Source organism: Rhamphochromis sp. 'chilingali' (genome assembly GCF_963969265.1).
Source record: "Rhamphochromis sp. 'chilingali' genome assembly, chromosome: 17".
Classification (NCBI taxonomy): Eukaryota; Metazoa; Chordata; class Actinopteri; order Cichliformes; family Cichlidae; genus Rhamphochromis; species Rhamphochromis sp. 'chilingali'.
The window spans coordinates 11,862,915-11,879,637 of NC_137944.1; positions in this window are offsets into that span (position 1 = coordinate 11,862,915).

The following is a 16,723-nucleotide window of genomic DNA, read 5'->3' on the forward strand; positions in this document are numbered from 1 at the left end:
TGCTTCAAAAAAACAACCTGCTACCCACAGTCCAACTCACAAATTATAAAGATGTTCTACAAACACTAGAATTATATTCAGCATCACAAACAAGTGTGTGTGTGTGTGTGTGTGTGTGTTTATTTCTTTTTAATTCTTAATGGGATAGCTAGTTTAAGTCCCAGGAGAACAAATGTATCACAGGATTTGAAAGAGAAATGAAAAAGAAGCAGAGATTAAAACATAACATAGGAAACACAAACAAAGCATAGAGAGACAGAAAAAACAGAGACTACAGAAGGGAAGACAAAATGTATTGACAGAATTTTTGAGTTCCCAGTTGGAATTTTTATCTGGAACACCCCCTTAACCTGGATTTTTCATTTGGAAAGTTTGAGCAACTCCTCCACCAGGAGGTTAACAATCTATAATGCTGGCAGTGAATGTAAACAGCAGTAAAACTATAACTTGCTGAATAACCATATGCCGAGTCCACAGACGTGCTGCAGCGAAGCACAAACAACAAATGTTATGCTGTATTGCTTGTGATACCCAAATAGCTCTACCTGCCAAAGAAGCAAAAATAAATCCTGTTTTTCCTTCTTTTTCCAACTTTCCTACTGCAACCCACTAATGCATATACCTGACATCACTCCAGAGTTTCAACATCTGACTTCTGAAGTAATATAAATTTAGAGAGTTGAAAATAGCCATCTGTTAAAATATAATATTGAAAATAAAAAGAGAAAGAGAGTCAAGCCTAAAGGTTTTTTTTGTTACATTTGTATTTGGTAACCTGTCATTTAAACATTATTGTCGGATTATGGCAGTTTTAGGTATTAAAATGCTATTGAACTTTCGGGCGCCAGAGGGTGCATAGTGCGCTGTTGGTATTGAGTAGTGTTTTGGGGCACAGAAGAAGAGTAAAACTTCCTCTTATGAAGCTCAACTTGTGTACTGTTTCTACTCTTTATCACAGCATTATACGTTGCTGGCAAAGGAAACCAGTTGCCCCTCTGACCACCAACTTAGGGAGAAAACAAATTTGGGCGCTTGTCCGGTACTAGTGCCGTGGTAGTCAGGTGCTGATCAACTAAGAACCGTGGGATTCATGTCCCTATGCTTAACAGCACTACTATCCAGAGCGACAGACTTCAGCTATCCAGGCATGGCCACTTGGCACGACCTACAATGGGAGATCCAGCAACAGCTTAATCAGCTGACCAGTGGCTCCAACTCGGAATTGCTCCATAAACTTGCAATATCATGTCAAGAAGAAGAGGTGGAAAATCTTCCCCGTGATGACGTAACTGAGATGGAGCTCTTTGATTTTATATTTGACTTTCTGAGAAGTAAATGACTGAAGAGCCTCAAGGATCAGGGGATGTCTCGCCTGCTGATCGGGGGTAGGTGCATGGTAAATTGTTATCTAGATGGGGTCAAACTTTAGATGTTATTGGATAGTGGGACCCAGGCAAGCATAGTGGAGAATTTTTGGGTGCAGAAAGCCTTGCCAAATGTGACAATTAAGCCACTTGAAAGTGTACTCTCAGACCACCCACTCAAAGTTACTGTAACTCATTGGATAGCTGTTCCACTTGATGGGTGGATAGAAGTTCTTAATGAGATCACAAGTAGCAAATAAGCCTCAGTTGCTCTTTATGTTCCCAAGCTAGTAAGTCAACAAGGTGTGAGCAGCCCATTACTAGGCTTCAGTGTAATACAAGAGATAAATGCAGGGAACTATGATCAAATAGATAACACCAACTTAGTGTATCTTCTTTCAGAGGCTTTGATAATTCAGAAGAGTGATGCTGAAGGTTTTGTCTGTGTGATCAACTCAAAGCCACCCCCGGAAGAGTCACTCCCAGTATTGAGAGTATTGGCTCTAAAATAGGGAAAATTCCAATCCAGAATTCCACAAGGCATGATGTTTTGGTTTTTTTTAACCTCCAAAAGCATTTACTGGGGAAATTGTTGAAAGTACACTTGTAAACATCCATCCAACTACACAGAGGCTCGCAGAACCACACAATGATACCCTTCTGTGCGCTACCCCAGTAAGTTCAACCAGTAATAGACACAGTAATGGGAAGAAATAATTGCAGGGCTGACAACGCAGAAGAAAAATGGCAACCAAATGTTGATTTAGATCACCTGCCTGAGCATGACCAGAGTAAGGTACAGCAAATTCTCTATGAGGAATCAGACATATTTGCTCACAATGATGGAGACACTGAATTGATCTCTTAGTACAGACCTTCCTAAAGTGTGGGGCCCGCCCCCTGGGGGGGGGGGGGGGGGGGGGGGGGGGCGCAGAGCCATTGCAGGGGGTGCGCGGTATAAAAAGGGGGGAAAAAAACAAAACACTTGGACACTGCTAGCACGGGGCTCCCACACAAACGCAAAGCAGGAGATGAAGCATAGCTGAATATGTTTCCAAACCAACTTCATTCTAAGCCAAAGACTAGAAAATATGGTGAAGCATATCTGCCCTTTGGCTTCACCTGCACAAGTGCCGAGGTAGGTCTTCCCTGCAGAATTAGTTTTCCCTGTATCGGGAGCATGCGCTGGGCTCTTCAAATCACAGGCAAACAGCATCCCACATTCTTGATTTTTAGTTCACAAACACTTCTCATAATGACTAACTACTCCTGACATTTTGGAGATGTTAGCTCTTTATACAGTAAAGTTACAGTGGGATACAAATAATGTCAGGCTGATCCTGCCAAACAGTATCCCACAGTTGTTTATGTTTTTAAACCCATTTTGCACAGAGAGGCATTTTTGGAAAATGAATTGACAGCAATGTTGAATATTATTACACAGGAAAAAACACAACTACACCTAAAGTAATCACACTGTGACGCCTCTGTCTTTCTAAATGGACTGCGTGTATATATGTAAGCGTGTAAAACCTGAAGATAGTCAGATTAACAGTAACAGTATTTTGCCTCTATCTGCCATTCTGCAATTCATCTCATGTAAACAATAACGTGGCGCACAGCGTGACGTGAAAAAAGGCACATAAATTTCAAATCAAATCAAATCAAATCACTTTTATTGTCACATCACATGTGCAGGTACATTGGTACAGCACATGTGAGTGAAATTCTTGTGTGCGAGCTTCACAAGCAACAGAGTTGTGCAAAATACAATAATGTAAACAAGCAAAATACAAGAATGGCTACATCTGAAACTAATAAATATATGTACAATATATAATAGTATATGCATTTCTGGATGTGTATACTAAATATTTTTCTACGTGTGTGTGTGTGTGTGTGTGTGTGTGTGTGTGTGTGTGTGTGTGTGTGTGTGTGTGTGTGTGTGTGTGTGTGTGTACACATATTTTACAAATTAAATAGAGTAAACAATAAATAAAATATATAAAAATATACAGAGTTGAGACATGTGCAAAACAGTGGCATTACTGTACAGTATGGAGTGCATCATGTTAAAGTTCCAGTAGTGAAGCTGAGGTGTCTATGACGTGTTCAGCAGTCTGATGGCCTGATGGAAGAAGCTGTCTCTCAGTCTGCTGGTACGGGACCGGATGCTGCAGAACCTCCTTCCTGAGGGAAGTAGTCTGAACAGTTTATGGCTGGGGTGACTGGAGTCCTTGATGATCCTCCCCGCTTTCCTCAGGCACCGCTTCCTGTAGATGTCTTGGAGGGAGGGAAGCTCACCTCCAATTATCCGTTCAGAGCACCGCACTACTCGCTGGAGAGCTTTGCAGTTGTAGGCGGTGCTGTTGCCATACCAGGTGGTGATGCATCCAGTGAGGATGCTCTCAATGGTACAGTGATAGAAGGTCCTGAGGATGCGGGGGTTCATGCCAAATCTTTTCAGTCTCTTGAGAAAGCTGCTGCGCCTTCTTCACTGTTTTGTTTGTGTGTACTGACCACGTAAGATCCTCAGCCAGGTGTACACCAAGGAACCGGAAGCTGCTCACTCTCTCCACAGCAGCGCCGCTGATGGTGATGGGGGTGTGTACTTCTCTGCACCCCCGGAAGTCCACTATCAACTCCTTTGTCTTTGCGACGTTGAGGGTGAGATGGTTGTCTTGACACCAGTGGGTCAGGGCGCTGACCTCCTCCCTGTAAGCCGTCTCATCACCATTGGTGATAAGACCCACCACTGTAGTGTCGTCCGCAAACTTCACAATGATGTTGGAGTTGTTAGTGGCTGTGCAGTCGTAGGTGTAGAGTGAGTACAGGAGAGGGCTCAGTACACACCCCTGTGGAGCACCAGTGTTCAGTGTGACGGGGGATGAGGTGATGCTGCCCAGTCTGACCACTTGGCGTCTGTCAGACAGGAAGCTAAGGATCCAGCTGCAGAGGGAGCTGCTCAGTCCTAGATCCTGCAGTTTCCTGTCCAGCTTCGAGGGAACGATGGTATTGAATGCTGAGCTGTAATCTACAAACAGCATTCTCACATACGTGTCTCTCTTCTCCAGGTGTGACAGGGCAGTATGTAGTGTCAGGGCTATGGCATCATCAGTGGACCTGTTGTGGCGGTATGCAAACTGTAGAGGGTCCAGTGAGTCGGGTAGTGCAGAGCAGATGAAGTCCCTGACAAGCTTCTCGAAGCATTTGCTTACGATGGGGGTCAGGGCTACAGGTCGCCAGTCGTTCAATGAGGAGATGGTGGAGGATTTGGGTACAGGGACGGCGGTGGCCATTTTGAAGCAGGCTGGGACTACAGACAGAGAGAGGGAAAGGTTGAAGATGTGTGTGAACACTCCAGCCAGCTGAGCCGCGCATGACTTGAGGACGCGGCCGGGAATCCCGTCCGGACCAGTAGCTTTGCGTGCGTTCACCTTCCTGAAGCACTTCCGCACATCCTCCTCAGACACAGTGTGCGCACTGACGTCATCCGCGGTGCGCACACTGTCCGGTCTCATGGTGTTCGCTGTGTCGAATCTAGCGTAGAATACGTTTAGATCCTTACACAGAGAGGCCATGGTCTGCGGTGTGCTGGTTTTCCCTCTAAAGTCTGCGATCGTGTTTAGTCCCTGCCACATACTCCGAGGGTTGTCAAACTGTTGCTCCACCCTGTCCCTGTACTCACGTTTGGCTGCTTTGATCGTCTTCCGGAGTTGGTAATGTGCGTGTTTGCAGTCCGATGTGTTCGCGGAGGCAAAGGCGGTGCTCCGTGCCGCCAGTGCCGCGCGAACATCTCCGTTAATCCAGGGTTTTTGATTTGGGAAGGATTTAACTGTTCTGGATGGGACGACATCTTCCACGCATTTCCTGATAAATCCGCAGACTGAGTCTGTGTACTCGTCAATGTCCCTAGCAGCCACGTGAAACATTTCCCAGTCCGCCTGATCAAAACAGTCCCGCAGCGCAGACTCCGATTGGTCCGTCCAACAGTGCACCGCCCTCCGGGTTGGAGCTTCCTGTTTCAGCTTCTGCCTGTAGGCGGGCAGGAGCAGGATGGAGCGGTGATCTGATTGGCCGAATGGGGCGCGGGGGAGGGCTTTGTACGCATCCCGGAAAGAGGTGTAGCAGTGGTCGAGTAGCCGGTCTCCACGGGTGTTAAAATGGATGTGTTGGTGGAGTTTGGGTGAGACTTTCTTCAGGTTTCCCTTATTAAAGTCTCCGGCTGTGATAAACGCTGCCTCTGGGTGTGCGGTTTCCTCGCTGCTGATCGCGCTGTACAGTTCCCTGAGTGCACGGTCAGTGTCGGCTTGTGGGGGAATGTAAACAGCCGTAATAATCACTGCTGTAAATTCCCTCGGTAGCCAGAATGGCCGGCACTTAATCATCAGGTACTCCAGGTCCGGTGAGCAGAAGGATTTGACCGGGTGCACGTTCGCATAATCACACCAGCTGTTGTTGATCATGAAACATACACCACCGCCTCTGCTTTTCCCAGTAAGATCCTGTGACCTGTCCGCGCGATGCACGGAGAACCCCGGTAGTTGCGGAGTCCGGTACCTTGTCCGATAGCCAGGTTTCTGTGAGGCAGATCACGCAGCAGTCCCGCATCTCTCGCTGGAATGAGATCCGTGCCCGAAGCTCGCACAGCTTTTTCTCCAGAGACTGCACATTAGCCAGTAATAAACTGGGTAACGGTGGTCTGTTAGTGCGCCGTCTCAGTCGAACCAGAACGCCAGATCTTCTCCCTCTGCGTCGGCGTTTGCGGCCTCCAGGGCCAGAGAACAAAGGCGTCTCAGGTGAGATGAATGGGGGGTTTGCAAACGGAGCGTCCGTGTTGCAAAACTTGAACTCCGGAAAGTTATAAGAAAGACCGTCTTTTATGTCCAGTAAGGTTTGTCGGTCGTACACAAGGAGACATGTGCTACTCGCGAAAAAATGAAGGAAAAGTAAAATTAAACACAGAAAAAAGCTGTTGCTTGGGGGAGCTCGCGACGAGGCTGCCATACTCGGCGCCATCTTGGATAAGCTTCTCTTTTTGACGTTGCGTGACGAACTCTGTATTCCTCATCCACATGGAAACGCAAAAAAGGAGTTAAAAAAAAATCTCAGTTTTCAGTGATTTGAAACGCTGTTTACGTGTGAACGAAACAGCTGCATTTTCAAAAATACCCGTGTAGGTGTGGACGTAGCATAAAAGAGTTAGTAGTTTATGTTCCATTATTTGAGGTTATGGATGTTATTTGACTGGAGGCATAACTCACAGACACACAAGATGCGCCATTACTCCAATGAGTGTCCTTTATTATTTTTCATCCACCCCCCACACAACAGCCCAGCAGAAACGTTCCTACCTCTTAACATTTACCTGATACTACATCCCCCCTACTAAATAGGATGTGATGCTGGGATATAACCAAGAAAACAGATTAGACCCGCACGCTTTAACCCTTTAGAGCCGATCGGAGCGGGAACGCTCTGTTATGCGTAACTATTTTTAAATCCCGGTAGCACTGCAACCACGTAAGCTAGCGCAAAAATTTTTTTTGCATATGAAACCGGAGGAGTTGTACTTACATATTGTGCCATCAGCTTGTCCTAGGTCACGGTTTCCTTCCACATAAAGCTTTGCAAAAACTGCATAAAAAGCCCTTGCAGGAACAAAAACATAATATTCCAGAAACACGCTTTGCCGGTCCGATCAGCTGTTCAAAACACTTCCTACGTTGGAATAGACGTCAGCGCGAACTTTTGCATTTCCGCCATTACCTGGCCGAAACCGGAAGTGACGTCATTTTCGTGGAAATGTAGTCTTTTTTGCGATCAGGGCCTCAGGGCCTATACTGCTCTTTTTAAAAGTTATCTTTGACTTTATGACTTTCTGTGTCGTTTCTGGGATGCTTAGGACTCATATTGCACTGCTGGAAATAGTTTATTTTGATGCATATGCTGCTTTTTTGCAAATTTGCAGTATAATATTTATTTTTGTTTTTCCTGCAGTGTATAAAAATTGGTGTATTTCAAAAATAAAACTATGAAGACACTCAAAATAAATTTCCTGTGGTGGGAAACTATTTTGTGCAACTTTTTTGTATTTACAGTTTTGAGGGATAAGCCTCTTAAATTTCTCTAACTACAAATATATGTTAAAAAATCAAAAACGATTTTCAATTTTTTTGTAGTTTATTGCACTTTTTTGCAATTTATGTAATTACTATGCACTTAATGAATACATATTATTAAAATCTGGGCTATAATGGTTGTATTGATGTATAGCAACTTGAAATGCTCCCAAAAATGGCTCCACAGCATGTAAAAATATAATATAAGCTCTGGCGGACTTGGTTCTATGGTAGGTCTTAAAGGGTTAAAGTATACTATTTCCTTGTGCTTTATCTGGTAACAGCTTGTTTACTGAACTCGTTTGGTTTAAACCCAGACTACTCAGAATGTCCAAAAATAAACTCTCAAAGTATACAACTCTGAACACTAAGCATAAGTGCACATTTCTGAACTATCTGGTGCAGCTACAAACAACATGTTTAAACAGTGCAACCATTTGCTTTATTTCTCATTGTCTCTATGAGGGATGGTGTAGACTACCCAACCCTCTAACTGAGTGTGGGGATTATTCTGCCCCATTGCTCACTCAGTTCCTAGCCCTATGAGCAAACATAGTCTTTTAGATATGCTGGAGGCCTCCTAGACCTGGGTGGGATTTGGCTCCCAGCTTCAGGAGTCTGCTGGCTGGCCTCCTGTGAGATAGTGTCTGGAAACGACACACTCTGTGCAACTGGAACAGAGTTCTCAGGTGAAGCCTCTGGTGGATCGCCAGAAATCTCTGGTGCCCCAGGTCTCAACAATGTAGGACCTTGGTGAGCCTGCCATGGACACAACTGTCCCTCTAGTATCCATGTCTGAGACCCACACTTTGTCTCCAGGATTGAGCTGTAGCATATCATGTACTCTGTGTCTGCGGTTGAAGTTTTGTCTTTGTTTTTGTCTGTACGTTTGTTCTATAGCTTTAAGCTTGTCTGTGTCCGTACCTCTTGGATTTAGCTGTGATGGGATGACAGGAATAGTTGTCCTTATCCTTCTACCCATGAGAAGCTCAGTCGGGCTGTAGCCATTTGCCAATGGAGTAACCCGGTATGCCATAAGGGCGAGATAGGGATCGCCAGACTTTTTAAGAAGACTTTTGATGGTCCTGACTGCCCTCTCGGCCTCCCCGTTGCTCTGAGGGAAGTGGGGACTGGATGTCTCATGGCTAAAACCCCATTCTTGTGCAAATCTTTTGAAGGAATCAGATGAAAACTGAAGTCCATTATCAGAGCGAACCCGCTCTGGTATGCCATGACGTGCAAAGATTGATTTACAGTGCTCGATCACTGCCTCTGATGTTGTAGATGTCAGTTTGGCAACTTCGAAGAATCTGGAAAAGTAATCCACAATGACCAGGTACTGTTTATTCTCTATCTGGAACAGATCAGTTCCAACCATGGCCCACGGTCTTTGTGGGAACTCCGTAGGTAGCATGGTTTCTTTGTGGTTAGTCCGCTCACGGCAGCAAGTGTCACAGGTCTCAATCACTTTTATCAGCTCACTGCTCAGGCCTGGCCACCAAACAGATTGTTTAGCTCTCTCTCTGCATTTCGCTATTCCTAGGTGTCCCTCATGTAGTTTAGACAGAATGTCTGCTCTGAGTGATGTGGGAATCACTATTCTGCTCCCATAAAGAAGCAAACCATTGTGGACTGTGAGGTCACCTGAAAATGGCAGGTAAAGCTGGAAAACCCTTTCAATGGAGTACTTATCTGGCCATCCGTCCACACAGAACTTCTTCAGTTGGCATAGACTGCTGTCATTGTCCTGATGTGTCTGGATTTCTCTGAGTCGTGGCTCTGTGGCTGGCAGACTTGCTATGACGGACTCCACATACAAGTTGATTTCTTCCTCCGGCAAACCCTCAGTTGTGTCACATGCAGAAGCTCTGGACAGTACATCTACTGTTGCAATGTCTCTACCAGGAACATGAGATATGGTATAAGAGAACCTCATCAATCGCATGCGTAGACGTTGTATATGAGGTGGAAGCTCGTCCAGGCCCTTGGAGCCAAGCAACGAAACCAGAGGTTTGTGGTCTGTTTCAATGTGGAATGTTTTCCCAATTAGGAACTCTGCAAACCTCTCACCGGCCCATGTTGAAGCGAGCCTCTTTCTCAATTTGAGCATATCGCTGCTCTGTCGCGCCGAGAGCTCTTGAAGCGTATGCTACTGGTTTCCACCCTAAATCAGCGTGCCGCTGGAGAAGCACTGCTCCCAAGCCATATGAAGATGAGTCAGCTGATACACACATTTCAGCACTTGGATCATACAGAGCAAGCCCTGGGGGTGTTGTCAGTTCTTTTTTGATGCCGTCGAAAACCTGCTGCTGCTGTGGCCCCCATGACCACAGGTTGGACTTCTTCAGCAGATCTCTTAGGGGGCGCGTTTTTTCTGCCAGGTGAGGAAGAAACTTTCCTAGGTGATTCACCATGCCCAGGAACTGTCTGTCCTCACTTATGTTGCTGGGCTCATCCATGGAACTCACGGCATGCACCTTGTCAGGACCTGCGCTAACCCCCGATGCCTCAATGACCTGCCCCAGGAACTTTATCCTGTTCTTGGAGAACTCACACTTGTCGTTCAATGTTACTCCAGCCTCCTGTAGTCGAACCAGTGCTTTTCGAAGTCTCTCATCATGCTCTGCTTGTGACGTCCCCCAGATGAGCACATCATCCATCTGACAGAGAACTCCTTCTAAGCCCTCAAGAACGTTTCTGGAAGTGTTCTGGGGCTGATGAGATTCCAAAGCACAGACGATTATAACAATACCGACCAAAAGGTGTAATAAAGGTCGTGAGCAAAGAAGAATCCCTGGATAAGGGAATCTGTCGAAATCCTGCATTGGCATCCAGCTTTGAAAACACTTTTGCTCCTGCAAGCTGTCCTAGTGTGTGTTCTACTGAAGGGAGTGGATGTTTCTCTCTCATGACATATTTGTTTAGTTCAGTGAGATAGCTGCATATTCTCACCTTGCCTGTGCGCTTAGGAACCACCATCATAGGCGCGCACCAATCAGTGGGCTCCTCCACCTTGGAAATGACACCCTGCTGCTCCATCCGGTTCAGCTCTTCTTTAACCTTTGGTAAGAGTGGAAGAGAGATTCGCCTAGGGGTCGAGAGGGAAAACGGCTGTGCCTCTGGTTTCAGAATAATATTGTACTCCCCCTCCATTTTGCCTAAGCCGCTGAAAAGCTTGGGGAATTCTTGTTTGACAGCATCAATAGAGTCTAAGCTAATATGATTCACTTTAGCAACCAGCTGTAGTGCCACTGCAGCATGCCCGCTCAGCAGCGTTGTGCATAAACCCTGTACGACATAAATGTCTTCTTTGGTTTTGAGGTTGTTCTTGCTGAGAGTGGCTGTGAACATGCCTTTTACCTTCAGACGTGTTCCTCCTGGGCCCTGCAGAACCCTTTTGGACTTATCCAATCTCCTCAACTGATGCTGTGTGTAGAAAGTCTCTGGGACTGCTGTGACATCTGCTCCGGTGTCGATTTTAAAGAGTGTGTTGCATTTGTCCACATGTATCTCTGTTACCCATGGACTCTCTTTGGTGTCCACAGAGAGGGAACCCAAGAAAGTGACCTCATCATCTGTATCGCTGTTCTCTGAAACTGTTGCAGCATTGACTTCACACAGTTTTTTGTTTCTGCACATCCTGGCAACATTTTTTTTCTTACAGTAACTACATGCGGCTTCCCTCGCGGGGCATTGTTGAAGATTGTGACCTTTTATGTCTCCATACGGGAAAAGTGAGCGCGAGAGCATTTCATTCATAATGATGTAAATCCAAGCCCATTATGTATTCCTGATCTGAATCCTGGGTTGTGTGAAATCCCAGAAATACACGTTAGACAAAGTGAATCTGTGAACTAAGGTGTAGGTCTATTAGGTTATATTGTGGTGATCCTCGAGTTGGGGGATGGGTGTTCATACTGGAGTGCAAAATGAACACCAATGGAAGATGGACAAGAAAAGTTCAAAGCCATCAGGTGCTCAGTTTAGAAAAAATAGAAAAGAAGAGGAGGAGAAACGAGCAAAAGATACAGGTAAGCAGATGTGTCATTGGATAATGGCAGGTCATGTATCCTGAAACAATCAGAATCAGAATACTTTATTAATCCCCAAGGAAATAATGTGTGTTACAGTTGGTCCAAGAAGAAATAGTAGCAGTAACAGACTAAACTCCAAACAATACATTATGTTACAGATTTTAATATTAATTAGTCATTGTCAACTGTTGATTCTTCTGTGTGTGTGTGTGTGTGTGTGGTGGTGGTGGTGGGGTGTTCGCCCGGGGCGCCAAACAGGCTGGGACCGCCACTGCGCGCCACTATCGCAGAAAGAGCTGAGGAGAGTCCCAGATGAGGGCTCACTCAGCAGCCGCGGAGCAGAAGCCAGGGGGGGTTGCATTGACGTGCCCGTGAGCTCCGCCAGCAGCCAGCTGTGCCAGAGTGACCGAGCCCCAGGCCGAGAGGCCGAGGGCACCCCACACCCAAAGTGGCCCAAGCGAGCCCCAGGCTCCAGGCCCCGACAAGCAGTCACCAAGGAGTGAGCCGGTGTGTACCTGGACGCCCATCCCCGGACACAAAGATGTCTGAGGGAGTCCGCCACTGGCAGGGGAAGTGGTGGGGGGAGATAGGCCTCCATACCTTGGAGGGCCCGAGATGTCCCTAGAGATGTGGCGTCTGATACCCGACCTGACATATGGACACAGACATACAGGTACACACAGATACAGACATCCATTCCCACCCTCATGCTCTCATATGCAATTACTCAACACTCACTGTTGAGTAATTGCATATGAGAGCACTGCAACTCACTGCAACCCCCCCTTGGCTTCTTTGGCTCTCGGAGGAGGCGGACGCACTTTTTCGCTTCTCCCTTATCTTCCCTGCTTATGTCCTTGTCTAGTCTCGTGTTTTTTTTGCATTTTCCCTGGAAAATTCTTTCACAGTCTGTTCTCTATAACCTAAAAGAGGAATTATGGATTGGATCAACTGGTCCCTAAATGCAATTGACACCCCTTTCTCAACGAGAAGTTTGGGCCTGAGTGCTGAAGATATCTATTCAGAACCATGGTAACAGGGTTCTGGCTGATCGGAGCTGGCTTGGCCCTGACTTATCGAAGAATTAAGAAAGCGGAACCGGCTGTTCAAACCCCCACAAGGCTGCCTGCTGGGATTGGAACGATGGGAGAGGCGTGAGTTTCTCAAAATGGGCCCATTGAGTCAGCACGGATAAGATCTTGGAGAGGCTACGGCTGCTGTGAATACTCAGAATAAGATCTCTGACTGCAGACTGGATACATCTCGGAAGGGCTAGCCCGGAATAACATCTCTGGGTGCAAAATTGGATGACATCTCAGGGAGGCACACTGCCGTGAGTTCTCAGAAATTGGCTCCTTGAGCACAAGAAATGACAACATCACAGAACACAAGTATGGCGAAGCTCGAGGCTCTCCAACGGGAGATCGAGAGACCAGTGTTGGACTGTAGAACTGCTTTGAAATTCATATGAGCTGTTCACACTAAAGTAAAAAATAACATCACTTATGCGGATACCCCTTCGGCGCCAGCTGCAAGGCCGGAGCTGAACAAAACACCCTGATAACGACTGTGTTTAGTCTGTTCCTTCCCATTCCATGCAAGGCCACCTGGGTTGGCTGGAAGACTGTTTACTTAGCCTGGCAGGGCGAAGGACACTGTCTCAGCTGAACTATGGACACACATACATATACTGATACTGATAAGCACTCACTGACGCATCACCCTCCCTACCCCGGATCCAACGCCACCTCCAACGGTTACCTCCCCTCTGATGTGGACATCGGGTCAGTTGGAGGCGCAGTCGAAGATTGCAGCGGTCCCAGATCAGATGTACACACTGGAACTCTTTCCCATGTTGCTTGTCTGTGTTTATTGTGCTATGGTGTGTTGATATCTGTGCATTCCTGTATTATCCTTTTGTGTTACACATTTCGATGTTTTTTTCCTCGCTACCTAGCCTGACCTGTCTCCCCAATGTGATGTTTGTGTATTGTATGTACGGTCGGCAAGGTCTGTCATCTCGGTTGTGGGCAAAAGACCTGCAACTGACAAATAAAGGCTATCTCATCTCTCATCTCATCACCCAACGTGGAGACAGACATAGAGAGACACTGTACACACAATCACACTCCCCAAGCGTACTCTAAGCCCCGGGTCTAGGTACCCCTGCCCCTGGAGGGGGAAACTGCACCCAGACCCAGGTGGTGTTACCCTTTTCCCTGCGGTGGGGAGAAACAGACCGCTCCGACTCCGCAGCAGCAGGGAGGCCCCACATTCCAAACCCCAGTCGGACGGCCAACTCCTCCTCCTAGCCCCCCGCTCCAGCAGGCCACAGAGAACGGGGGTGAGAGAAGACTCCAAACCTCCCTCCGCCCCCTCATATGTAGTGTTGATGCATGTGTGTTCTAAGATGCATTTAAAACCCAGGAGGGCATGGAGCTACCTGCCAGAGAGCAGCAGGTAAGCGCATAGCCCCTCCTGATAGCCCTCAATGTCTACGTGTATTTAAAATTGAGAGGTGGGCAACGACACCAGGGGTGAGGCATACACCCTGATGGTCTTTTGTGCCCACCCCCAAGATCCTATATGTATGTGTTATGAGAGTGTGAGTAATGTGAATGTCTAAGTTGTGAGATAAAATTGAGGCACAGGCAGCCAGAAGGGGACAGAGGGGGGGGATGCCTCCCCTGCACCCGGGTGACACACCTTTACCCCAAGGCCCTGCATGTGTGGGTGATTGTGGTGGAGCGGGAAGAGGGAGGCAGTTGGAGATGGGGAGGGAAGGAAGGGAGGGGCAAGTGACCATTGATCAGTTTCATGATTGAAGTAGAAACAGGAGAGGATGAGAGAAGAAGAGGCAGCTGCGCAGCAAAGACACAGAATAACTCCAGCTTTGTGTCTTTTTCATCGTAGCTGAAGTCCGGGACAAACTACGTTCCTTTTCACCTCAATACGAAACGCGTAATATTTTCTCTGAATACGAGACGATTCCGTTTTTTAGGGGACGGTTGGCAACTCTAATAATTAACCTTATGAATAAAATAAAATTCAACATCAGTAACATCATAGCACCCACCCAGCTGTATAGAAACTCCGTCATCCTAGCTAGTACCCATTACAAAAAAGTCAGCATAATGGAAATAAACTCCACCTAAACTTGGTTCATATCTGACCCAGATAAACTGCAGGTCATAACTTCTTACCTGAAGTTCAGTTCACCTGACACTCGTACCGGCGGCCACCTCAGGTCTCTGCTCCTCCGGCCTCCCCTTTCCCTCATCCACCTGCTGGCCTCCACCACTTGCTAATGTTACTGAATCTGTGGAAGCTCCGTGATAGCTACCACACAAAGTAACGAATAATGACCTTACCTAAATCCCAGTAATGATTAACGCATTCCTGATTTTGGCATAATAACTAATTACCGTGCTCGTTACCACAATAATAACGTAGTTACTGTAACGCGTTACTGTAACGCGTTACTTAATAACGCGTTAGTCCCTACACTGCTAGTAACTAGTTGAAGAAGCCATAGGTCTCAGCAGATGTCCTTATTTTCTCTTTTGTTTTTTTGTTGAGGTGGGGTGGGATAAGTTAGCTGCAGTAGCTCGAGGAATTGCTTGTGGAGTGAAGAAAAAGCTGTTTGTTTGTTTAAGGGCCTGCCAAACTTGTTACTACATGGTCATGATATGTAGAAAAGTAAAAATGTAACCACATAAATATGTAGAGTAAAAACAAAGCATTTTAGACATAATATAGGAAAGAATAACTTAAAGAGAGAGAGAAAAGATAAATGAACAAAATAAAGCAGAGTCCTGAAAACTAAACTATACTAAAGGATGGAAAAGTTACACGTCATGGTAAATGTACAATATTTTCTTGAACATGCCCTCCCCACTAAAAACACACACACAAAAAAAACCCCACACAAAAAAACAACAACACTATCACAATTCTGAGTTAACGTATTTGAGTTATTTAAATGAAGTAGATTACATATTTGAGAGCTGTTCTTATGTGAAATAGCCACAGAAGGGAAAATGGAAAATAGATGTGATCATTTTGTCCGTATTTCTTCTAGCCCAAGTACAGTTTGCAATAATACCACCTACAGCTGAATTAAATGAGCTAAATAGAACAATGAGTTCCTTTGTAAATGTTTGTGAAGGCAGGCTGCAAGGCTAGATGCTTCATTTCATACACATGTGGCAATGAGACTGAAAACGCCTGAATTCCAAGATTAAGAGGTGTGGTCCTAAAATTTTGTCCACAGAGTATATCAGACACACTATTCAAGTCATTGTTTTGTTTTTCTGGGAGGCTTACTTAGAGAAATGTATGTATGTACAGCATAAACACAACTTCAAACTCACTAAACCTGCTTCGATTTTGGCCTGTACATTTTGTAGGTCTTAGACTGTCACCTGTCTGAACTGGCTCTCTCAGCAGTTATCCATCAGTTTATCTTTTCACGTTTGGTTGAGCACATGGAGACGTTACTTGCAGTATTGTCAGTATAATAAGTGTCGACAGGCACAACACTTTATAAATACTTTCCAGTATGATCTGTAGGCTTACTGCAAAGCTTTACCCTAAACTAGGAGAGTATTACAATCTGCTGAAGGAGACACGTAGTGTTAAAGCCAGCTGGCCACTGCCTACTAGGTTGCACTTGCATTAGGTTTAAATGCATTTTAACTCAGTTGTCAACATTAACCAAATAAAACAGACATTTTAGTGCTGAAGGAAAGCACAAAATCTAATGCTTAGAGTGGAGTTGGAACAGGTGCTGCAGTGTGTCATCAGAAGCTTCAGGTGTCCAATCTCATGTACCCTCATCTATGTGTTAACAAAGGTATTCAGAGTTTATTTGAATGGGCGTACTGGAACTACTTTTCTCTACACAAAGGTAACTCAGAAGCCGTGAGTTAGCATGACATTGCATAAATGAAGCACTTTGAATGAATCTTTTTTTATGCCATTTGCCTGAATTTGCATTGCTTTATTAAATGCACACTCTCTTTAAGGAACACTGAGTGTACTGTATTTTGGCCACAATGAGCTTTGTGAACATTTTCTTATCTGACATAGTTAAGGCACTGGTGGAAAGTGACTTCCTGTGACTTGGCCCTTTTACCTGTGCTATCTGCTGAATGTTCTGGAAATTTTTCTAAGCTTATTTTGGACTTGTTGGTTCTCCTGT